We start from the raw sequence: 24,477 nt of genomic DNA, 5'->3' as shown, positions 1-24,477 counted from the left end.
CCTCTACTTAGTAGGCCTTTCCACCTTTCGAGGAGCTCCTTCAAGGCATGAAGAATTTCAACTGATTTAACTATGGAGAAGTGAGACACTAAAAGAAAAAATTGGCGAAAATGGCCCACGGAAGTCATTCTCATAAGGTAGCGTGGCCGAGGGGTCTAAGGCGCTGGATTTAGGCTCCAGTCTCTTCGGGGGCTTGGGTTCGAATCCCACCGCTGCCAGCAGAGGTTTTAATGAGGGCCAGACACCTAAAGTGTGCTCTGAAAAGGTGCAAACGCAGCTGAAAATATGCACCCTCTAAAATCAGAGACAACAATAACTTGCAATTATTATAATGACACTTCAAAAATGAATTTTAAATATAATAATAATGTATAGCACACAAGGGTGTCCAATCCTGCTCTGTGCAGGACAGTCGATCGGCAGGACTGAGAGTTTTTGGTGAACTGACAGCTACCTCTTTATTTTGAGTTTAACTGAGACACATCTGGCTGCCATTTTGGAGTATGGCCCAAAATGCTTTGATTAGGTAATTTAGTTGTGTTTGATTAGAGATGGAATTGCAATCAGCAGGGAGGGTTGCCTCCAAGAGTGTAACTGCATCCCCCCTGTACTTAGTAGGCATTTCCACCTGTCGAGGAGCTCCTTCAAGGCATGAAGAACTTTAACTGATTTAACTATGGAGAAGTGAGACACAAAAAGAAAAAATTGGCGAAAATGGCCCACGGAAGGCATTCTCACAAGGTAGCGTGGCCGAGCTTTGATTAGGTAATTCGATTAGGCTTTGATTAGGTAATTCAGTTGTGTTTGATTAGAGATGGAATTGCAATCTGCAGGTAGGGGGGCCTCCAAGAGTGTAACTGCGTCCCCCCTCTACTTAGTAGGCATTTCCACCTGTCGAGGAGCTCCTTCAAAGCATGAAGAATTTCAACTGATTTAACTATGGAGAAGTGAGACACTAAAAGAAAAAATTGGCGAAAATGGCCCATGGAAAGCATTCTTACAAGGTAGCGTGGCCGAGCGGTCTAAGGCGCTGGATTAAGGCTCCAGTCTCTTCGGGGGCGTGGGTTCAAATCCCACCGCTGCCAAGTCTGCATTTTGGAAGGCACCTGTGAAAAGACTGGAGAAGTGACACTGCTTGCTCCCAGTCTCTTCAAAACTCAGCCGTTTTTGCTTTCCTTGGCCGAACTCGGCGGGCTTCAGAGCCTGACGATGAAGGTCCACACCCAACAATTTCTCTATTTCTGAAATTGAATGGGCAGAAAATGGCCCACTAGAGTAACCAAGCCGGGGTAGCATGGCCGAGGGGTCTAAGGCGCTGGATTTAGGCTCCAGTCTCTTCGGGGGCGTGGGTTCAAGTCTGCGACACATCTGGCTGGCATTTTGGAGTATGGCCCAAATGCTTTGATTAGGTAATTCAGTTGTGTTTGATTAGAGATGGAATTGCAATCAGCAGGGAGGGATGCCTCCAAGAGTGTAACTGCATCCCCCCTCTACTTAGTAGGCCTTTCCACCTTTCGAGGAGCTCCTTCAAGGCATGAAGAATTTCAACTGATTTAACTATGGAGAAGTGAGACACTAAAAGAAAAAATTGGCGAAAATGGCCCACGGAAGTCATTCTCATAAGGTAGCGTGGCCGAGGGGTCTAAGGCGCTGGATTTAGGCTCCAGTCTCTTCGGGGGCTTGGGTTCGAATCCCAACGCTGCCAGCAGAGGTTTTAATGAGGGCCAGACACCTAAAGTGTGCTCTGAAAAGGTGCAAACGCAGCTGAAAATATGCACCCTCTAAAATCAGAGACAACAATAACTTGCAATTATTATAATGACACTTCAAAAATGAATTTTAAATATAATAATAATGTATAGCACACAAGGGTGTCCAATCCTGCTCTGTGCAGGACAGTCGATCGGCAGGACTGAGAGTTTTTGGTGAACTGACAGCTACCTCTTGATTTTGAGTTTAACTGAGACACATCTGGCTGCCATTTTGGAGTATGGCCCAAAATGCTTTGATTAGGTAATTCAGTTGTGTTTGATTAGAGATGGAATTGCAATCAGCAGGGAGGGTTGCCTCCAAGAGTGTAACTGCATCCCCCCTGTACTTAGTAGGAAAAGAAAAAAATTGGCGAAAATGGCCCACGGAAGGCATTCTCACAAGGTAGCGTGGCCGAGCTTTGATTAGGTAATTCGATTAGGCTTTGATTAGGTAATTCAGTTGTGTTTGATTAGAGATGGAATTGCAATCTGCAGGGAGGGGGGCCTCCAAGAGTGTAACTGCGTCCCCCCTCTACTTAGTAGGCATTTCCACCTGTCGAGGAGCTCCTTCAAGGCATGAAGAATTTCAACTGATTTAACTATGGAGAAGTGAGACACTAAAAGAAAAAATTGGTGAAAATGGCCCACGGAAAGCATTCTTAGAAGGTAGCGTGGCCGAGCGGTCTAAGGCGCTGGATTAAGGCTCCAGTCTCTTCGGGGGCGTGGGTTCAAATCCCACCGCTGCCAAGTCTGCATTTCAGAAGGCACCTGTGAAAAGACTGGAGAAGTGACACTGCTTGCTCCCAGTCTCTTCAAAACTCAGCCGTTTTTGCTTTCCTTGGCCGAACTCGGCGGGCTTCAGAGCCTGACGATGAAGGTCCACACCCAACAATTTCTCTATTTCTGAAATTTAATGGCCAGAAAATGGCCCACTAGAGTGGCCAAGCCGGGGTAGCGTGACCGAGGGGTCTAAGGCGCTGGATTTAGGCTCCAGTCTTTTCGGGGGCGTGGGTTCAATTCCCACTGCTGCCAGCAGAGGTTTTAATGAGGGCCTGTGCCCGGTTGCATAAAGCACCTTAAGTTTTTCCCTTAAGTGTGGGACTTAAGGCGTGATTTCCCCTTAAATAAGGGAATGATTTAAGGGTGTTGCATATAATCCCTTAATGAGTTCTCTTAGGTAAGGGAAACCGTTAAGTGTTTTTATACACATCAAGATTTTATACACATCACCATCGGCCACAGTAACAACGAACGGACTAACATCACAAAGCTTCACACTGCACAGGGGAACGAGGCAGGGATGTCCACTCTCTCCATCCCTATTCACCATTTTTATTGAACCTTTAGCAGCAGCTATCCGTCAAAACCCAGCAATCAAAGGTATTGAAACACCACAACAAACACATAAAATCTCACTCTATGCAGATGATATCCTACTATATATACAAGAACCCCTAACATCTACTCAAGAAATAATTAAAACAATTCAGTCCTTCTCAAAAATATCCGATTATGCAATAAACTGGAATAAATCTTCCACCCTCCCTTTACATAAAACCAAATGGGATGTGGCTCCCCAGCAATCACCAATACCTATTTGTCAAGATCACATCACTTACTTAGGCATTAAGATTTCCTCCAGACTGTCAGAGTTGGTAACACTCAACTTCACACCATTGCTAAAAAAAATAGAAGACGACTTGCTCAGATGGCTCAATCTCCCAATCTCCATAATCGGCAGGATAGCAGCAATAAAAATGACGATTTTACCGAAAATTAATTACCTATTCTCAATGATTCCAACCCACCCCACACTCACCTGGTTTAAATCACTAGACTCCATTATAACTCGCTTCTACTGGAAAAATAAAACGCCAAGGATAAAACTCACTACACTTCAAAAAAGTAAGGTTCAAGGAGGACTAGAAGCACCAAATTTCCAATATTACTCAATGGCTAACCAACTGCAATACATATACAAATGGATTCGCCCCACCCAATCTGATATTGTATGGCTAGATATAGAACAATCATTATGCAAAGAATTAAATATAGCTGACATACCATTCCTCACCAAATCAATTAAACAACACACATGTTTTAAGGCAGTAACTATAGCCACCACTCTGACAGCCTGGTGGAAATTTCACCAAATCACTAATTCTACATTAGCTCCATCTAACCTCACCCCACTGTGGAACAACCGTGACTTTATAAGCAATAAAAAAACATTGAACTTTCACACATGGGCGGAAAAGGGTATCACCCACATTAAGCATATTTTCAAATCTAACACATTTAGACCATTTCCGGAACTGGCCCAGGAGTATGGCATCGGGAACAACGAATTTTTAAAATACCTACAACTCAAATCTTCTGTTCTGACAAAAATAAACATCAGAGACACAAATTTAGAACTTCCACCGGCAATATCAGACTTGGTCAACATTTCCTCTCCAAAGAAACTTCTCTCTAAAATATACAAAATGATCTCAAATCAACTTCAGACCATATACTTACCAACAATAAAATGGGAAAACGATCTATCAATAGCCCCTGATGCCAACTTCTGGACCCAAATCTGTAAAAACATCTATCACATGTCCAAAAATTCGAATCTTCAGTTAATACAATACAAAATACTTCACAGAACGCATTACACGGGCAATAGATTAGCTAAAATGGGATTCACATCAGAAATTTGCACACATTGCAATCAAAATTCTACAGATACATACATTCATGCAACCTGGCACTGCACTCCAATCAAACACTTTTGGGAAGAGGTCACACAGGCACTATCAACTATAGTTGGCTGCCACATCCCAATGTCGCCTTCCCTTTGCTTGCTGGGGGACCTCACAATAATAACTGATAAAACCATAAACTCTAAAATACTCCTCACAGCTCTAGCCATCGCCAAGAAAACTATCCTCATGAACTGGAAAACCAGAAATAAATTACACATTAACATCTGGAAAAATCTTATAACAGACTTCATGGCAATGGAACTCGCATCTCCCCTTCATAATAACACATCTGAAACTGATCCCTGCCGTCCAACACTTTCTGACCTCTTACAGCTATGAATCCTTTCTCTGTTTTCAACTCTGACTTCTCTCACCTTCTTACTCAACCCACGAATATTCATATTAGTTGTTTAAACTTGTTTCTGTCATCATTGTTATTGCTATCTTTACTGTTACTGTTATGATTACTAATTTCACTTTTTTTTTTTTTTTTTTTTTTTTTTTTTTTTTTCATTGCTGTAACTACTGTTGTTGCTGTCTTTTGCTCTTACCGTTATGATCACCACTGCCATCATCATTGTCATTTATTATTATTATTAATATTATTATTATTATTATCATCATCAATATTGCCATTGTCAATGCTGTTTTAGAATTAGATATCATTGTCATCACTAGTGCAATAACTTCCCCCTTATCTCTTCATGGGTTTTTAATGCACCACAACATAGAATAAAAAAAAAAAAAAAAAAAAAAAAAAAAAAAAAGAAGGATTAAGGATATATGGAAAAACCTCACAAACACCAAGGCAGGCTAGACAGGCGAGAAGTGGTTTCAACGGGACAGCATCTCTGTCCCAATTTGAGACACTCTCGCACTGTACTCCCTATTTTAATGCACCTTAGACATTGCACATAACACACATAACACAAAAAAAAAAAAAAAAATTAAAAATTAAAAAAAAAATAGGAAAAGATATGGACTGATGAGATGAGGGGGAAGGTTATATTATATTATCTTATATTATATTATCTTATTATGTCGTATTTTATGCAGGATTGACAATGGCAATTATTACATAGGAGGAAGGATGGAAGTAAAAAATCTACCAACACAATATTGGCAATATGGTGGTAGTGGGAAGTGGGATGGTGATGGTAATAACAATGGTAATACATAATAAACGGTTACTTTGTTTACGCATACACACACATACACATAACCACACTCACACCCGCACACATACACACTTAAACACTTAAATCACTCTTGTCACTGCTGGAAGTATGGATTTACAAGATTGCTCACTACTGCACTATGTTGGTTTGTTTGTATGTATGCCTGATTGTTAAATAAAAAAAAAAAAAAAAAAAAAAAAAAAAAAAGTGTTTCACGGCAGCGATCCAGGTTTGCCGTTATAAAAATCTATCGTTGCCATAGATACGCTCCTATACACATTAACCTAGGAGCTTTAAAACAACGAATAGCCTAAAGAAATGGATAAGGAAAACAAAAAAAGAAAGCCAAACTGGACTGAGGATGAGAAGTGTATTCTTCTAGATGAATATGGGAAAAGAAAAGGAATTTTAAGAAGAAAATTTAATCCCGTCATAACTGCTGGCAAAAAAAATAAACAGTGGGAGGAAATAACCGAGAAAATTAATGCACAGAACTTAGGAGTAAAGAGGACGGTTTCAGAGGTAATTAAAAAATATGAAAACATCTCTGTGGGGGCAAAAAAAGAAATAAGCATTCATAAGAGGGAGTCCAACAAAACTGGTAAGAAAAAAAACGCTCTTAGTTTTTTCTCTATTTTCTTCGCACGCACCGAGAGCTAACGATAACAAAACTGTAGGTGGAGGACCACCGCCAACAGAATTATCAGAGACAACTAAACTGGTCCAAGACATCCTTGGGGCGGACTCACCTGTCCTGGCTGGCATCCCTGGCGGCTTAGAGAGTGAAGTGACTCAACCAGAGGAATGTAACACGGAGTGAGAGAACATTATTGTCTTAAATTAAATAAAATGTATCTCTATGGGGATAAACGATATGAAAATCATGACAGGCGTAATAAAATATTTTTATTTGTATATAAATATAAATTGTGATTGGTATTTCTTTGTTTCACGCGTTAGACCTTTCCAGCAATCAAAGCAACACCGACAGAGCGCCAGCAGTACGCCAAACCAGGCAACAAAGTGAGTTATTTATTAGTTAACAATTATTTTAGTTTTGTTAATTTGACTTAGAACAGCCCCAATATTATTTATTATATTATATTTCATAATTCCTCCAAAACACTTGTGAATTGCAGAAAGACGCAACTACCCTCTCCAGCCTCTACAAGAGAAGAAGTGCTGGAACTGCAGAGAGACGTCCTACAGCTACAAAAAACAAAGCTGCAATTGGAGAAGGAAAATCCAGACCTTTACAACATAATTCTTAACAACAAACTGTTGCAACTACAAAGTGAAGGGAAAATAACAATAACATCACTTGACGAATAAATATATTATTATAAATACATTTTATGACATATCTGAAAAGTTTTGTATTTATTTATGTAATTACAAGGACAAATATATTAACAAAATTCCAATAATAATAGCAAAATACAATATAGCTAATATATTTATAAAATATTAATACTAAACAACACTAGCCTATAAATTATAATTTATAAATCATTACATTAACTTGCAACTGCTAACCTACTATATACATTGTATCACTATATACATTGAGTTTAACTGCGACACATCTGGCTGCCATTTTGGAGTATGGCCCAAATGCTTTGATTAGGTAATTCAGTTGTGTTTGATTAGAGATGGAATTGCAATCTGCAGGGAGGGGGGCCTCCAAGAGTGTAACTGCATCCCCCCTCTACTTAGTAGGCCTTTCCACCTGTCGAGGAGCTCCTTCAAAGCATGAAGAATTTCAACTGATTTAACTATGGAGAAATGAGACACTAAAAGAAAAAATTGGCGAAAATGGCCCACAGAAGGCATTCTCACAAGGTAGCGTGGCCGAGCGCTCTAAGGCGCTGGATTAAGGCTCCAGTCTCTTCGGGGACGTGAGTTCAAATCCCACCGATGCCAAATATTCATTTTAGAAGGCAATTGTGAAAAGACTGGAGAAGTGACACTGCTTGCTCCCAGTCTCTTCAAAACTCAGCCGTTTTTGCTTTCCTTGGCCGAACTCGGCGGGCTTCAGAGCCTGACGATGAAGGTCCACACCCAACAATTTCTCTATTTCTGAAATTTAATGGGCACAAAATGGCCCACTAGAGTAACCACGCCGGGGTAGCATGGCCGAGGGGTCTAAGGCGCTGGATTTAGGCTCCAGTCTGTTCGGGGGCGTGGGTTCAAATCCCACTGCTGCCAGCAGAGGTTTTAATGAGGGCCAGACACCTAAAGTGTGCTCTGAAAAGGTGCAAAAGCAGCTGAAAATATGCACCCTCTAAAATCAGAGACAACAATAACTTGCAATTATTATAATGACACTTCCAAAATGAATTTAAATATAATAATAATGTATAGCACACAGGGGTGCCCAATCCTGCTCTGTGCAGGACAGTCGATCGGTAGGACTGAGAGTTTTTGGTGAACTGACAGCTACCTCTAGGTAGTCCATAAAAATAAAAAGCGTCCATTCAGTCCTTGGGCCGATGGGGCTCGGACGTGGGTTGGCGGACGAGCGCGCCGACCCCCCGAAATTTTTGGGGGGTCGGCCGACGCCGCGGGCCGACCCTCCCCGGGCGCCCGACCCACGCGGGCGGGGTCGGGGTGCCCCGAACCCCTCAGGGGCCCGACGGGAGTGCCCCGAAGCCCGAGGCCACCCTAAGCAGTTCTGCCTTCGTCCTTGGTGGGGCGCCACACGTGCCCCGTCCCACTAACCCACTATTTGTCCGATTGGCCACTAGAGTGACCAGACCCCCCCCCCCACGAACCTACTATTTGTCCAATAACCCACTATATTTACCAAAAGTCCCGTGACCGACAGGGGTTTTTTCGGGTCGGAAAAAAAGGTTTCTCCGATCTTCTCGAAACTCTGGATTCTGATAGAGGATGAAGAGAATTAAACTTGAGGGCAAAAATGGAGACTCTAGACCCTTCCTGACCAGAGCTATGGATATCCCACGTAGCATTTTTTCAATGGAAAAAAATAGTGGGTTCGTGGACGGTGGAATTTTGGGGTGGCTCTTGGTGCCACGGACTCAGGGGGGCCCACTGAGTGCAGTAAAATGGTTTTCATCAAAATATCTCGAAAGCTCAGCTTAAAAACCACGTGTCCACGAAGCCACTTTTTGTCCAATAACCCACTATTTTTGTAAAATGCTAACCCGCATTCAATAAGCTGCGATCGGACACAATCCCACCTGCCATCGATTGAATGGGGATTGGGACAGTTTCTCTCATAGACATTTGAATTAAAGTTGCTGTCATGATGAAAACCATTTTACTGCACTCAGGGGCCTCCCCTGAGTCCGTAGCACCAAGTCCCATCCCATAATTCCACTGACCGCGAAACCACTATTTTTTACAATGGAACAAATGCTACGTGGGATCTGACAGTTTCTGTGATAGTCATTTTTTGAAAAGTTTTTTTCTTGATAAAAACTATTTTACTGCACTCAGGGGGCCCCCCAGAGTCCGTAGCACCAAGTCCCATCCCATAATTCCACCGTCCACGAACCCATTAAGTCGGGGGCCCCAGCGAACGGCGATCCGCTACGGGGCGTCCCCGCGGCGCGCCACCGCCCTGGTTCGAGTAAGGGCCCCCGTGGGACCTCATCACCTGAATTTGAGCTCTCTGGGTCTTCGCGTTCCCGAGATATGAGCGATTTTGTTCCCGAGATCGTGACGTCATCAGCGAGCGCCATTTTGAAGTGTGCCCGATGGTTTTCGGCTAATATCTCCGCGAAAACATGGCCAAAATTCATAATTTTTTTATCATTCTTTTCAGCTCAACTAGACGGTTCCACGGCCGGATCCGTCCAGTTTTTGCTTAGATAAATGTGTATTTTCATCTACATCTCTGGCCCCCGGGGGCCCACGGGGCCGTGGGTGGTCTCAAAGTAAAGGTCTCGTCCCCCTCTAAACGAGATACAATTTTGGTGTCTGTAGGAGCCAGTGGGACATCACAAAAAATTAATACGTTGTAATTTTGTCCAGTCACCATCCACAATCAATGGACTCATCGCAAACGGGGGTTAGGAAACGCTTAGAAAGCGGCTAGGGCCCTCAAACTCGGGGGCCCCACTCGGGGACGGGAGACGACGGCACTCGCCGAGTTTCGGGTTCCCGAGATCGTGACGTCATCAGCGAGCGCCATTTTGAAGTGTGCCCGATGGTTTTCGGCTAATATCTCCGTGAAAACACGGCCAAAATTCATAATTTTTTTATCATTCTTTTCAGCTCAACTAGACGGTTCCACGGCCGGATCCGTCCAGTTTTTGCTTAGATAAATGTGTATTTTCATCTACATCTCTGGCCCCCGGGGGCCCACGGGGCCGTGGGTGGTCTCAAAGTAAAGGTCTCGTCCCCCTCTAAACGAGATACAATTTTGGTGTCTGTAGGAGCCAGTGGGACATCACAAAAAATTAATACGTTGTAATTTTGTCCAGTCACCATCCACAATCAATGGACTCATCGCAAACGGGGGTTAGGAAATGCTTAGAAAGCGGATAGGGCCCTCAAACTCGGGGGCCCCACTCGGGGACGGGAGACGACGGCACTCGCCGAGTTTCGGGGTCCTACGACTTTCCGTCTCCCTATGGCCTCCACATCTGGCTGCCATTTTGGAGTATGGCCCAAAGGCTTTGATTAGGTAATTCAGTTGTGTTTGATTAGAGATGGAATTGCAATCTGCAGGGAGGGGGGCCTCCAAGAGTGTAACTGCATCCGTTTTTGCTTTCCTTGGCCGACCTCGTCGGGCTTCAGAGCCTGACGATGAAGGTCCACACCCAACAATTTCTCTATTTCTGAAATTTAATGGCGAGAAAATGGCCCACTAGAGTAGCCCAGCCGGGGTATCGTGGCCGAGGGGTCTAAGGCGCTGGATGTAGGCCTGAGTCTCTTTGGGGGCGTGGGTTTGAATCCCACCGCTGCCAGCACAGGTTTTAATGAGGGCCAGACACCTAAAGTGTCCTCTGAAAAGGTGCAAAAGCAGCTGAAAATATGCACCCTCTTGAATCAGAGACAACAATAACTTACAATTATTATAATGACACTTCCAAAATGAATTTAAATATAATAATAATGTATAGCACACAGGGGTCCCCAATCCTGCTCTGTGCAGGACAGTCGATCGGCAGGACTGGGCACCCCTTGTCAATGGAGTTTGCAAATTTGACTCATTGAGAGTTTTTGGTGAACTGACAGCTACCTCTTGATTTTGAGTTTAACTGCGACACATCTGGCTGCCATTTTGGAGTATGGCCCAAAGGCTTTGATTAGGTAATTCAGTTGTGTTTGATTAGAGATGGAATTGCAATCTGCAGGGAGGGGGGCCTCCAAGAGTGTAACTGCATCCCCCCTCTACTTAGTAGGCATTTCCACCAGTCGAGGAGCTCCTTCAAGGCATGAAGAATTTCAACTGATTGATTGAAATTCTTTTGGCCAGGTGTCTGTCACTCATCTTGTTGTGCCACTTGGCAGACACGCATCTACAAAATTCAATAGTTTCAAGAGAGAATCAAGTCAAAATTAAGAATTTTGAAGAAAATGAAGAGCATAGAACTCTGAATTGTACATAAAAGCACTGCACGTTGTATGTGACAGCTTCAGATGAGACCATTCTTAGGCACAATGCCTGGAACAGATGCAACTTCTGCATCTTTTCCTGCCACAGTACCTCATGCGGTCTGGGCACGTTTTCAGTTTCTAAATTGTCATGGGCATATTAGATATTATGTCATCTCCAATTTGGATCCAGCCTTGTATGAGGATTTCAGATGATGCTAACTTCTGTGAAGAGATGATGCCAACTCTGTTTTAAAGTTGACATGAAATCAAAATTGACCCTATTAACTTTGTTAGCACATATAACTTGTCTCGTGGTGAACAATTAATCTGTGGAAGTTAATGCTCAGAAAAAATACAAGTACTCCACAGCGACTCCTGGGGTCACTGTTTCACAAATGGAAATTTTGCATAGTGTGCCTTTAATGTAATACAACACTATTAACTAAAGCTTAAAACAATTATTGAACCTGGTCTTTAAACTGTAGAAGTTTGTCAGTTTATAAATCCATTAACACCATATAACTAGCCTCTCTTTGTTCTGCTAATGGTCACAATTGTGACCTGACGAATAATCAAGTTTTTTGTATGGACTTTGATATATTTTTTTGACGTAATTGATAAAGATTGTTTAATATCCTTATAAATTCATACATGTTATCTCAGGGAAAAGAAATTGGAATTACATGGGTTAACTGCCATATGCAACTGTAACCTATATTTTTGCTATAAGTACATTACTTTGACAGTCACCTTTGATAATGTCTTGTACAATTATGTTTTTTTAATGCTGCCTAGAAACAATATTGTGAGAGGTGATAAAAATGTGAATTAAAAATAAGTTATTTTTAGTTTAAATACCTTTGAGCACATTGGATAAAGTAAGCAAATTAGAGTGGGCCTTTTAAGAAGTGATTTTAAAGCACTATTGTTGCATATTTAAATCTATATAGAAAAGAATACTAACCGTTTCTTTAGTTATTTACAATGACACTTATGGTTACACTACTTGCTTTTCCCAGTATGGTTTGTGAAACTAAACTTAGTGCCTAGTTAAGAATGGCTAGAAGAATGCACGCAACTTTCCAAATGTAAGATAAGCCCATGCAATAAAGGTCACATATTCCAAGAATTGCTACTTTGCTTTAATAAAATTGAAGAAAAAAACGACATGAAACAACATTTAACAAAGCTTTGCCATAAATATAAATAAATCAGTAGCATTTCAGAACATAATGGACAAAATTAACCTAATTTCAATAGCTTTAGAAAACATGACTTAAATCAATATTTGCCATTCATTAATAAAAAAAAAATGAAAAAAAAAAAAATAAAAAACACTACCACCATTTCAATGGAATTACAATCCTGAAAACTACTTTAAACTTCAAACTACTTCAACCTTCTTCAAACTTTCAGGTCCAAACTTTCACAAGCCAACTTAAACGTTATCTCGGCCAACTTTTTAATCTATTATTTTACTAGGAATCTTTTGAACATTGCACAATTCACATGTTTTAACGATTGCTACACATTGGATTTGATTAAACAATCTTCAAAGTTATAGCCTCTTGCTTTACTGAGCATTTGCTTTATACTCATACACTGTGGTTTGCTTAATTTTACAGAGACTTAAGTTGTTGAAGGTAGAACTGCAGCAATTGGCTCCAAATTACATAAAACTCCACAATCATCTGAAGTTGTATAATATGGGGCTCGAACCCACTATCTCTGTGTCAGAAGCATATCACTCATCTCATTGCACCACTGGGAAGTTCTGTTTTTGCAAAGATGCAGAAGGCGGTCTGGGTTGTTTGGATACATGATTTATTAAGTTGGCTTGTGAGAGGTATCATTTGCTCCAATATGGCGGAAAGTCACATAGTTGGAAAATGACAAATGAGATTTTGGAGTATGGCCCAAATGCTTTGATTAGGTAATTCAGTTGTGTTTGATTAGAGATGGAATTGCAATCAGCAGGGAGGGATGCCTCCAAGAGTGTAACTGCATCCCCCCTCTACTTAGTAGGCCTTTCCACCTTTCGAGGAGCTCCTTCAAGGCATGAAGAATTTCAACTGATTTAACTATGGAGAAGTGAGACACAAAAAGAAAAAATTGGCGAAAATGGCCCACGGAAGGCATTCTCACAAGGTAGCGTGGCCGAGGTTTGATTAGGTAATCCGATTAGGCTTTGATTAGGTAATTCAGTTGTGTTTGATTAGAGATGAAATTGCAATCTGCAGGGAGGGGGGCCTCCAAGAGTGCAGTGTTAATTTTGTAAGCAAATTTTGATTTAGTTTTAGTCTTAGTCTTTTGACTAAAATGCCATTTAGTTTTAGTCATATTTTAGTCATCTGAATTGTTTTAGTTTTAGTCTAGTTTTAGTCGACGAAATACAATAACATTTGAGTCGACTAAATCTACAGTAGATTTAGTCGCCTAAAATATAATGGGTTTAGTTCAATTGTAATGCATTAATTTAGAATTTCTCTAAAATTTCCAAACCCATATACTCCCGGAGAAAACATCTATTAACCTATTAATATGAATGATTTTTAAGTTTGAACATGCAATACAGATACAGATTTAACTGCTGTTACTTAAAAAATATCTTAAAATGAAATAAAACCACTTTTCCTAAAGTACAACACAGTCTTCTTTACAATGAATGATATAGTCATTCCTTATAACTACTTACACATCATTCTTTATTCTTTCAAGCAGACATATTTATTTGTATGAATTAAATATAATTAATCCTTATTAAAGCTATTAACAAACAGTGAATGCTTTTCTCTTTTTCTTTTGTTGCTTGATCAAAATTAAGGACACGGACCGCATTAGGTTTATTGCCACTGTCACTTTAAGACGTCGGATCATGTCCAATGACATGCGGATACAATTGCACTGATGCACATCCGACACACTCAGGGTGCTTCTCATTTCTTATTTATGCATCCTCGTTTCCTTTCCTCGCTTCCTTTCCTAGCTCCTCATCTCCTCCCCTGTAGGTTGTGAGGGAAGGACGCAAGGAAAGAAAATGAGGACGGAGGAATCGAAATGAAAGCTTTTTTTATACATTGGAATACTTGATCACTCGAGCGTCATTTCACAGCGTCACCTGCAGCGCTCAAAGGGTCTGCCCTTATGTTGTTGAAGTTTGTTTATTTAAGAAATTCATAATGAATAATAATAAAGCAAGATACCCTGTTGAAATATGTGATATGTGTGGTTTATATAAACTGCAAAGGTAAATTATAAATTATAAATTAAATAAATTAAAAAGATAGTGACCGATGTGAAGGGGGAGGAGAATGTATACGTGCGTCACATTTAGTCAATAAAACACTTCCGCATAGGATACACCTGTGTATCCTCGCTCATAACTCCTCCGAAAGCCTCATCACTTCTCGATCCTCGACTCCTCGCGGTGCAATTAGAGAATTGAAATGTCCTTCTAGATGGCTGTGCTTGATTGGTTTCCGGGTCATAGGATGGAGGACAGAGGAGCGAGGAGGTGAGGAGGGATATTGAGAAGCACCCTCACAGTTTAAGACATAACCAGCATAGTTTACATGAATACTCTCCAAAAAGGACATTTAGACATACTGTTGTGTATTTCTCCATTCAGACACGAAAGAGAGCTCAATTCAGTAGCCTACTCGCGCGCTGTAGGTGTATTGTGCATGACTGCACGCTTCGGGTTGGTGTGTGCGCAAAGAAAACCGCACCGAATAGAGCTCTTTTTTAAATCGTCACTCTTATTCAGAGATCTATATGTCTGCTCTACTCATTCTCCCAGACGTTCACATTTTTTAACGTTTTATGACCGCGTGGTAGATCACGTTACAGTAGCCTACAAATGTGCGCATCTACCACACACGCAGGACATCTGACGGATCGCTTCCCAAATCGTCACTATCTAACATTTTCGTCTAGTTTTTATTCGTTGACGAAAATGTCAATAGATTTTCGTCATAGTCTTTGTCATTCAAAACTAGGTTTTATTTAGTTATCGTCTCGTTTTCGTCTGTGAAAAAATGTCGTTGACGAATAATTTTCGTCGTTATTTTCGTCAACGAAATTAACACTGCAAGAGTGTAACTGCGTCCCCCCTCTACTTAGTAGGCATTTCCACCTGTCGAGGAGCTCCTTCAAGGCATGAAGAATTTCAACTGATTTAACTATGGAGAAGTGAGACACTAAAAGAAAAAATTGGCGAAAATGGCCCACAGAAAGCATTCTTACAAGGTAGCGTGGCCGAGCGGTCTAAGGCGCTGGATTAAGGCTCCAGTCTCTTTGGGGGTGTGGGTTCAAATCCCACCGCTGCCAAGTCTGCATTTTAGAAGGCACCTGTGAAAAGACTGGAGAAGTGACACTGCTTGCTCCCAGTCTCTTCAAAACTCAGCCGTTTTTGCTTTCCTTGGCCGATCTCGGCGGGCTTCAGAGCCTGACGATGAAGGTCCACACCCAACAATTTCTCTATTTCTGAAATTTAATGGCCAGAAAATGGCCCACTTGAGTGGCCAAGCCGGGGTAGCATGACCGAGGGGTCTAAGGCGCTGGATTTAGGCTCCAGTCTTTTCGGGGGCGTGGGTTCAATTCCCACTGCTGCCAGCAGAGGTTTTAATGAGGGCCAGACACCTAAAGTGTGCTCTGAAAAGGTGCAAAAGCAGCTGAAAATATGCATCCTCTTCAATCAGAGACAACAATAACTTGCAATTATTATAATGACACTTCCAAAATGAATTTAAATATAATAATAATGTATAGCACACAGGGGTGCCCAATCCTGCTCTGTGCAGGACAGTGGATCAGCAGGACTGAGAGTTGTTGGTGAACTGACAGCTACCTCTTGATTTTGAGTTTAACTGCGACACATCTGGCTGCCATTTTGGAGTAGCCAAGCCGGGGTAGCGTTGCCGAGGGGTCTAAGGCGCTGGATTTAGGCTCCAGGATCCAGTCTCTTCGGGGGCGTGGGTCCGAATCCCACTGCTGCCAGCAGAGGTTTTAATGAGGGCCAGACACCTAAAGTGTGCTCTGAAAAGGTGCAAAAGCAGCTGAAAATATGCACCCTCTTGAATCAGAGACAACAATAACTTGCAATTATTATAATGACACTTCCAAAATGAATTTAAATATAATAATAATGTATAGCAGGACAGTCGATCGGCAGGACTGAGAGTTTTTGGTGAACTGACTGCTACCTCTTGATTTTGAGTTTAACTGCGACACATCTGGCTGCCATTTTGGAGTATGGCCCAAAGGCTTTGATCAGGTAATTCAGTTGTGTTTGATTAGAGATGGAATTTTAATCTGCAGGGAGGGCGGCCTCCAAGAGTGTAACTGCGTCCCCCCTCTACTTAGTAGGCATTTCCACCTGTCGAGGAGCTCCTTCAAGGCATGAAGAATTTCAACTGATTTAACTATGGAGAAGTGAGACACTAAAAGAAAAAATTGGCAAAGCATTCTTGCAAGGTAGTGTGGCCGAGCGGTCTAAGGCGCTGGATTAAGGCTCCAGTCTCTTCAGGGCCTGGGTTCAAATCCCACCGCTGCCAAGTCTGCATTTTAGAAGGCACCTGTGAAAAGACTGGAGAAGTGACACTGCTTGCTCCCAGTCTCTTCAAAACTCAAGATTTTGCTTTCCTTGGCCGAACTCGGCGGGCTTCAGAGCCTGACGATGAAGGTCCACACCCAACAATTTCTCTATTTCTGAAATTTAATGGCCAGAGAATGGCCCACTAGAGTGGCCAAACAAGCGTGGCCGAGGCGGCTAAGGCGCTGGATTTAGTCTCTTCTGGGGTGTGGGTTCGAATCCCACTGCTGCCAGCAGAGGTTTTAATGAGGGCCAGACACCTAAAGTGTTCTCTGAAAAGGTGCAAAAGCAGCTGAAAATATGCATCCTCTTGAATCAGAGACAACAATAACTTGCAATTATTATAATGACACTTCCAAAATGAATTTAAATATAATAATAATGTATAGCACACAGGGGTGCCCAATCCTGCTCTGTGCAGGACAGTCGATCGGCAGGACTGAGAGTTTTTGGTGAACTGACAGCTACTGTCGTGGCTAATTGCTGGTCTCTGGTCCTGATCAGTAGTTTTTCAGAGTCTAGTAGGAGTTAGTCTTCAAAAAGTTTTCAGAGTCGAAGTTCCAGGTCTCAGAAGAAGAACTTTATTGAGCAATTCAACAAAGTGAGATGGTCAGCTGAATCATCTGATCTTACAGTGGTTGAAACATAGATTTTATACATCTTTCTTATCGCCAGTGTCCAATTAGTGTTTGTACCGTTATCTCTTACACATTGCTCCTCCTTGGTATCACGCCACCATTAAGATCACATGCTCCGAGGCCTTATTTCTAATAGTGGCGGAGTATCACATGTATAGTTTTAAAAAAAATATTACATCATATATGTTTTTTAGTACTTTCCTGTACCTTGCACCAACGTCATCTATGCATTAAAGGTACTTTTCCAACTCTACATTGCCCTATGGCTAGGGTGACCAGATTTCTCAGAGTGGAATACGGGACTGACACAGAACCCACAGACCTACAACAACTACTGCACACATACAAGTATTTACACTTAATAATATTTTTAGCTATGTAAAAAAATAAATGTAAACTTACATAAAATTGCAGATCAGTGGGAACAAGATGGTTCAACAGCATCATTCACTGTTGCTGTTTTGTATTTTTCACTGGAACCAATTTTTGCCAGCGTGCGCTTGTCTTTTAAGAGTTTATCATAAAATGCGGAGCAGTCCAGTCCGAAATTAATTCGTACGAAAAGCATTGCCTTCATTGTTGTTACACTCAGTCGAGATTTTTCATCCGTCCATGATGCATTCATTAACGAGAACACACGCTCCACAGGTGCATATGTACCAGGCAGGCATAAAACAAACTCCACAGCCAAAGATAAGACTCCAAAGTTGAGTGACTTGCTACCCATCTCACTAAACACGTCTGTCCATCTATCAGACACAGCCACCTTGTTTTTGTTCCACTCAGTGATGTGACAAGTGACAATGTTTTTAGCACAGGCCCACTCATCAAAGTGCATGGTTTCGTCAACTGATGTGAGAGCAGGTATTCTTGAGTAGAACTTGCTGAGGCTGCTCTGAATGTCTCTCCATTCTGGAACACTTCTCAGTAGGACCCACTCTAGTTCTCTTGTATTCTCCAGTGAGCAGCTCCAATTGTCAAGGTAATCCACTGATGCTGAGTAAAAGCTTCTCACTGCACAATAAAAATCATCAGCTTTTATGTCACCAGCTTCAACAAGGGTGTCTAACTGTTTTGATGTCAGAGGGAATGAATGATTCCTCCAGCCTGGCCTGCAAGACATTTCTCAGATCATAAATGTGCAAAGCCGCATCTGTGGCAGATATATTTTCTTGCTCTACTGTCGCCAGTGCACGATGGAAAGCTGCAGTTTGCTTAAGTGCAAATCCATGCCAAAGTTTTGTGCAAGGGCTGCTGAATGTGTCTTTTAGAAACTTTGGCCACTTTTCTTGAGAAAGAAAGTATGCACGTAGACCATCAAAAAGGTGCAGAATTCATTCAAGAGCTGGACCAAGAGAGAGGAAACGTGTGCTACCATGCTGCAGTAATTTTTGATAGTCCAGCTGTACAAAGTCACAAAACTCCTTGAGCTCCCTTACGCGCACTGTATAGATATGAAAGTATTTGTATACCTTCACAGCAAAACACTCCAAATCAATTGGTAAGCAATCCACTGCTGTTTGCAGGGTATTGTGGATGATGTGTGCATTACAGCCAATGCCCAGAATATCCCTTCCTAGCTGCATTTGCAGCTTTCTCCAGATATTGCCTTTACCAGCTCTTTTAACACCACCAAAGTTTGTGTTAGTGTTATCAGCACAAAGTGCAACTATTTTCTGATCAAGGCCATGTTTTTCAATGACATGGGAAATGTAGGCAGTTTGCAAATCAGATGTCTCACCTGGCAGAGATGAAAATTCAATTATCTTGACCTTTACACCCTCTAGTGGCTTGAAGTATCGCACAAGCACAGGAAACAGTTTAATGTCTTTGTGGTTGGATGCATCCACAGTTAATGTGACACAGGAGCACTTGTCCAAATCATGCTGAACTTCTTCCTCTGACAAAGGACCAAGAACGTTGCATATTATAGCCTCAGATTTAGTGCGAGCAGAAGAAAATTTCGGATCATACAATTTCTTGATCAATTTTGCAGTGCAGTCAGCTGACCGAAAACTATGGCCATGAATAACAGAATGGTATGCAAAAAGTCCTTCACTTGCATGCACTTTATCAGATTCGCAACTTTGCTTCACAAAAAATTCGCTGACACTTGGAGTAGCACACTTACTTTTAGCAGCGTCCATGTGCTTTTTTGTGTGCATATGCTGCGTAATGTCGGCTCGGCCTCCGTGAGCAATGGAAAAGTGAGCCCCGCAAATGTCGCATCTTAATTTACTTGCCTCTGATAGTGACTCTCTTTTGAGAAATTTAAACTCTTTTTGAAGATCCTCATTAAATGTACATGTATGCTTCTTTGACATCTTTGCACCTGAGTCAAGCTTATCCGTTTGCTCTCGTCTCGTACACACTTAACTGTGACGTCGGATTCCGCCTTCACTAAATGCAAGTTGATTGAGTGAATTGTGATTGGATGGAATTGTCCTTCTGCCTTCTCTTATTGGATGGAAAAATGTTTTCTCTATGAGGAAAATATATGAGGTGATTTGTTAGTTTTATTATTAGGCTATTTCGAAGAGTACTCGCGCTATCACTCAGGAAAAAATAAAATAAAATAAAAAACCTAAAATATATATTAACGATGAAATACGGGACAAAACATGATTTTTTCATAATAAGTCGGGACACTAAAATTAGAGTTGAAATACGGGACTGTCCCGGGAAAAACGGGACGTCTGGTCACCCTACCTATGGCCTACTGTTGCTCAGCATTACAGCATTCAGACTTGAGGATCAGATAGAGGAGGGGTAACAGAATTCTCCAACACATCCCCGCTTTGGGACTAACTCCAGTCCCACCTTCAATTTTCCCAGGATGTATCTCCATGAGCAGGTCTCTTTCATATCCTACCAATATGATCAATTTAGACCATCCAGTCATTCTACCAATAGACCTGTTATCACAGAGGTACACCCTGGAGGAAGAGTGAGACCAAACATCTCCACCCCCATTTGTCTGGAGTGGAGTAAAAGATCTCGCCTTCCTGTCAAACCATCATTCTCTATATGGACAAAGCAGCTTCAAACATTCAGTGTATTCATCATACAGTGTATAGTCTCGAAGTTACAATTGTCCCACGATGCCAGAGGAACCATGCAGGCGCTTCCTGGTGGCCCGTGGCGCTATCTGGGTTGCTACACCGTTGCCAGAGGTGCCCTGGCAGTGCCTAGGGCGCTATCTGGTGTTGGAGCAGACAGCGGGTTTTTAAACCACCAGTTGAGTCTGCCCTTTGTTGAAACAACAGTAGATGACCGCGCTTGCAAATAATTCCTCTTTTACATCTTATATACAACAGTTCCAGTAGTCTAAATGCACACAATGTCAAGGCTTCTACGTTTTGTTACTGTAATATGCCCATATATGTAAAAAGGTGGATAAAGTGATCTAAAAATAACAAAAACACTCTCATTTCTTTTGCATACAATTACATCACCTCATATCACGGGTAATGTTCTGTTTTAAACCTTCTATTTCCCTTCAGTCTTCCATTAAAATTTGTGACAGCAGTGTGATTATATAAAAACATATCTTAACATGATTATAAGTATAGGATATACAGGACGGGGGCCCTTAAAATAAATGCATAACTGCCCATCTTACTAACTCCCTACTCTACCCATGCATGTTCTAACAAGCTTCCTATTTTTACCCCAAAAAAGAAAGACAGAGTTTTCTAACTCCCTCTCTTGTCAAAAAACAAAGTCAAAAACCTTATAACAAAATTAACAGGTACCCCCAGTCCTTTTACCTTTTTTCATTAGAACTCATCTAACTCATCCAGGCCTGGTCCAATAGGATAGACTCCTGAGTTGCATCCAATGTCAACTCTGTCTCGGTTAACCGACACATTGATCATCTGCTTGGCTCGGGTCATTGACTGAGCAGCTGCAGTGGCCAACATGGATCTGAGAAAAGGTATAACGCAACAGAACAGCAGAAGAGCAACAACAACAACCACAACTATTATTATCCCCACCTTAATCAGCCACTCTTTCCAGGCTCCAAACAAAGAATCAAACCAGTATCCAATATTTCTGTCCCTTCCCGCATTTTCAGCAGCCTCTTGTCTTAGCGCCTTCAGTTTCTTCATAGCCCTAGTGAAAGTTCCATCGGGGGCTGTGTTATTAGGAATAAAGGTGCAGCAGACAGTCCCAAACATTACACATACTCCTCCTTTATCTGCCAATAACCAATTCAGGGCTTGCCTATTTTGCCATGTCATTTTGCTGGTGGCTTTTAATTGTTGGCCTAGCGCCCCAAGTGCATCATCCGTATAATTAATAAATCTTTGCTGATTGTAGTATATGTAATTTATACATTCAGTATTCTTATTAACAGGTACCCATAGAAGAAATGATTCAAACCCTGACTTTATTTCATCCCTAGCCTTAAATTCATGTGGTATTCCTCTAGGCTGTCCAATTGCATCAATTTTAACATTGGGATCTGGGGTATAAGCTCTCTTAGCTCTGTGCTTATGTCTACTCAACTTTTCTATCGTTTCTTCCTCATTGAGATCCCAGTTTACAATTCCTATTCCTTGAGCTAGCCTCACCCTGGCACAGAGTCCTTTCCAATCAACTAGGGTGGCTCTTAGTCGTTTATCCCCACATAGCCAAAAGAAATCAGCTACTGCTTCAGTTTGATTTTCAAGTGGTCCAATCAGGGGAAAGGATAAGGTAGCATTCTCGCAGTTTTCATGAGCACCTGTTACAGACATGTTTTTATTTATTGTTGCTGTGGCATATATTGAGCTAGAGGATTTATATACGTTTGTCTCGTTGTACATCTCATAATCCAGGTGCCAAATTATAGCACATTTACCTTGAAAGGTTCCTACATTTCGATAGCCCATAGTTTTGTTAAAACATTCATACTCCAATGTTTTATCCAGAATGTAATTTTGTGGGGTCTCCTAATTGGCTTTATCTATTCTTACGTCAAGCTCCTTGCATGCACTTCCCCAACCCTCCTGGGTATAAATCTTTGATAATAGTGGTTCCCTAACATGGCCAGGCACTCAGCTGGACAGTATGGAATTACATGTCCAGTTCTGTTACAATATTGTGAATTAAATCTGGCACACTGCATGTAGTCATATTGGTTTGGTACTATTCTTAACTTCTTCAAAGGTGAGGGTGAGCATAATACACATGTGCCTTGTTTTACCTGTCTTACAGTATACACTGCCCATTTATACCATTCATTATGATAGGCATCATCCAACAGTTTTTCTTTTTGTAGTTCTACTTCCAAATCAACTTCAGTTTGGGTATAATCTTCATGAATAGTCATAGCTTTCTGCAGGGATCTTTTTACATTATGTCTGCGTGCTTTGTTACCTTGTGTTGGTTGAGTCAGGTTAGGGTGACTTATCCCACTCAAAGCTTGAGAGGTCTGGTAATTCAGTGTCTGGGGGATTAATTTCTGGGAGGTCAATGTCTGGGAAGTCATTTTCTGGGAGGTCGATTCCTGGGATGCCGATGTCTTGGAGGTTGAGTGTGACAAAGTTGTATGGTTCATCAGCAGAGGGTCCTTCTCCAGGGGATTGTTCGCCTGGAGGCATTGTGTCTGGGGAAGCTGCTGCATGAGGTGTATCACCAAAAAGACCAATACTAGGAGCTCTCTCACCTTCAGGCTCCAGGTCCTCTGAAGGCTGTCCATCATTCCGCTCCGGCATTTCATCCCTTGGCTCAGCGTGTTCAGTCTCCCTAGAATGAGGTTCATCAATGTTAATATCTTCACTTTCAGTTCCCTGCTCTTCTGCGCCATCTTGAGCTATCTCCTCTTGACTCCCTTCCTGACTATCTATTTCCTCATCTTGCCTTCTAGGTCTCAGCCTTGGGACTCGGGTGCAATGATTCAAATGATACCAGGTTGTGCTGCCCTCTACATGTACTGCTGTGGGGGTTGCTCTTACTACAGTATAAGGTCCTTCTCTTCGTGGCTCATTCCACCTTCTCCTAAAGACTCTTAGGTATACCTGGTCTCCAGGTACCACCAGACAGGGAACTTCTTCCTCTTCTCTGGGTCCCCTGTTTTGTTCCTGTGAATGAATAGCTTCATGTATAGCAGTCAATTGTCTCATATATGTCCTTAATTCCAATTGTAACTGTTCTAACGGTGGCCCGTCATAAGGTCCTCTCAAATGAGGCACAGGCATTGGTCTCCCAGTCAACATTTCATGGGGGGTCAGATTAGTGATCCTGTTGGTTTGCATTCGATAGCTCATCAGTGCGAGTGGCAACGCATCTACCCAATTAAGCTTAGTGTCCGCACAAATTTTGTTGATTTTGGCCTTAATAGTCCCATTGACCCGTTCCACGAGTCCCTGTGACTCAGGATGGTAGACACACCCCAGTCTCTGCTTGATCCTCAACTGTTGTATTACTGCCTTTACCGTTCTTTGAATAAAAGCAGACCCATTGTCTGAACTGATCTGGGATGGGATACCAAATCTTGGTATGACCTCTCTCGTCAGAAATTTTATCACTGTCTGTGCTCCTTGCTCTGCTGATGGTTCTGCTTCCACCCATCTACTGAATCTGTCTATAATGACCAACATGTACCTTTTTCCTATTACTGCTTTTATCATGTCCACATAATCCATTACTAGATGCTTAAAGGGTGCTTCTGGAACAGTAATAGAGCCTATTGGAGTTGTTGTTCCTTTTCTTACATTGTTTTGTGTGCAAATTTCACATTCACTCAGAAATTCATCTACCCTTGTTTGTAAGTATGGGGACCATAATCCTTGTCTTTTTATCTTTCTCATAATCTCCCCCCTTCCACAGTGGTCAAAACTGTGGGCGTCAGGTATAAGAATATTAAGCAATGGGGTGGGGGCTATCATAAAACCTTCATGAGACCTCCAGATATTATTAGCATCTCTAGTCGCCCTCCTTTGTTGCCATAAGTGTATTTCAGGTGGTGTAGCTCTGGACTGCATTTGGGCAATACTTTCTATAGTAGGG

At 41.8% G+C, this 24,477-nt stretch overlaps 1 long non-coding RNA gene and 9 other non-coding genes across 10 annotated transcripts; all 10 read left to right on the top strand.

Annotated features, from left to right (window-relative positions):
• Positions 1-136: 136 nt before the first annotated feature.
• Positions 137-218, top strand: trnal-uag (transfer RNA leucine (anticodon UAG)). Its single transcript has one exon. It is a non-coding gene; the product is annotated as a tRNA-Leu (tRNA).
• Positions 219-1,003: 785 nt separating this feature from the next.
• Positions 1,004-1,085, top strand: trnal-aag (transfer RNA leucine (anticodon AAG)). Its single transcript has one exon. It is a non-coding gene; the product is annotated as a tRNA-Leu (tRNA).
• A 538-nt stretch (positions 1,086-1,623) lies between these two features.
• trnal-uag (transfer RNA leucine (anticodon UAG)) lies at positions 1,624-1,705 on the top strand. Its single transcript has one exon. It is a non-coding gene; the product is annotated as a tRNA-Leu (tRNA).
• Positions 1,706-2,416: 711 nt separating this feature from the next.
• Positions 2,417-2,498, top strand: trnal-aag (transfer RNA leucine (anticodon AAG)). Its single transcript has one exon. It is a non-coding gene; the product is annotated as a tRNA-Leu (tRNA).
• A 203-nt stretch (positions 2,499-2,701) lies between these two features.
• On the top strand, positions 2,702-2,783 carry trnal-uag (transfer RNA leucine (anticodon UAG)). Its single transcript has one exon. It is a non-coding gene; the product is annotated as a tRNA-Leu (tRNA).
• A 3,107-nt stretch (positions 2,784-5,890) lies between these two features.
• Positions 5,891-6,942, top strand: LOC143715278 (uncharacterized). Its single transcript, XR_013195708.1, has 3 exons — positions 5,891-6,495; positions 6,640-6,702; positions 6,819-6,942. It is a non-coding gene; the product is annotated as an uncharacterized LOC143715278 (long non-coding RNA).
• An 863-nt stretch (positions 6,943-7,805) lies between these two features.
• trnal-uag (transfer RNA leucine (anticodon UAG)) lies at positions 7,806-7,887 on the top strand. Its single transcript has one exon. It is a non-coding gene; the product is annotated as a tRNA-Leu (tRNA).
• Positions 7,888-15,497: 7,610 nt separating this feature from the next.
• On the top strand, positions 15,498-15,579 carry trnal-aag (transfer RNA leucine (anticodon AAG)). The gene has a single exon. It is a non-coding gene; the product is annotated as a tRNA-Leu (tRNA).
• A 203-nt stretch (positions 15,580-15,782) lies between these two features.
• trnal-uag (transfer RNA leucine (anticodon UAG)) lies at positions 15,783-15,864 on the top strand. The gene has a single exon. It is a non-coding gene; the product is annotated as a tRNA-Leu (tRNA).
• An 860-nt stretch (positions 15,865-16,724) lies between these two features.
• Positions 16,725-16,805, top strand: trnal-aag (transfer RNA leucine (anticodon AAG)). Its single transcript has one exon. It is a non-coding gene; the product is annotated as a tRNA-Leu (tRNA).
• The last annotated feature ends 7,672 nt before the right edge of the window (positions 16,806-24,477 follow it).

This window comes from Siphateles boraxobius, unplaced genomic scaffold, assembly GCF_051911475.1.
Source record: "Siphateles boraxobius isolate OS27281-9 unplaced genomic scaffold, OSU_SipBor_1 12, whole genome shotgun sequence".
Taxonomy (NCBI): domain Eukaryota; kingdom Metazoa; phylum Chordata; class Actinopteri; order Cypriniformes; family Leuciscidae; genus Siphateles; species Siphateles boraxobius.
The sequence above is the reverse complement of the archived record's forward strand: the minus strand, read 5'-3'. Positions and strand labels throughout refer to the sequence as shown.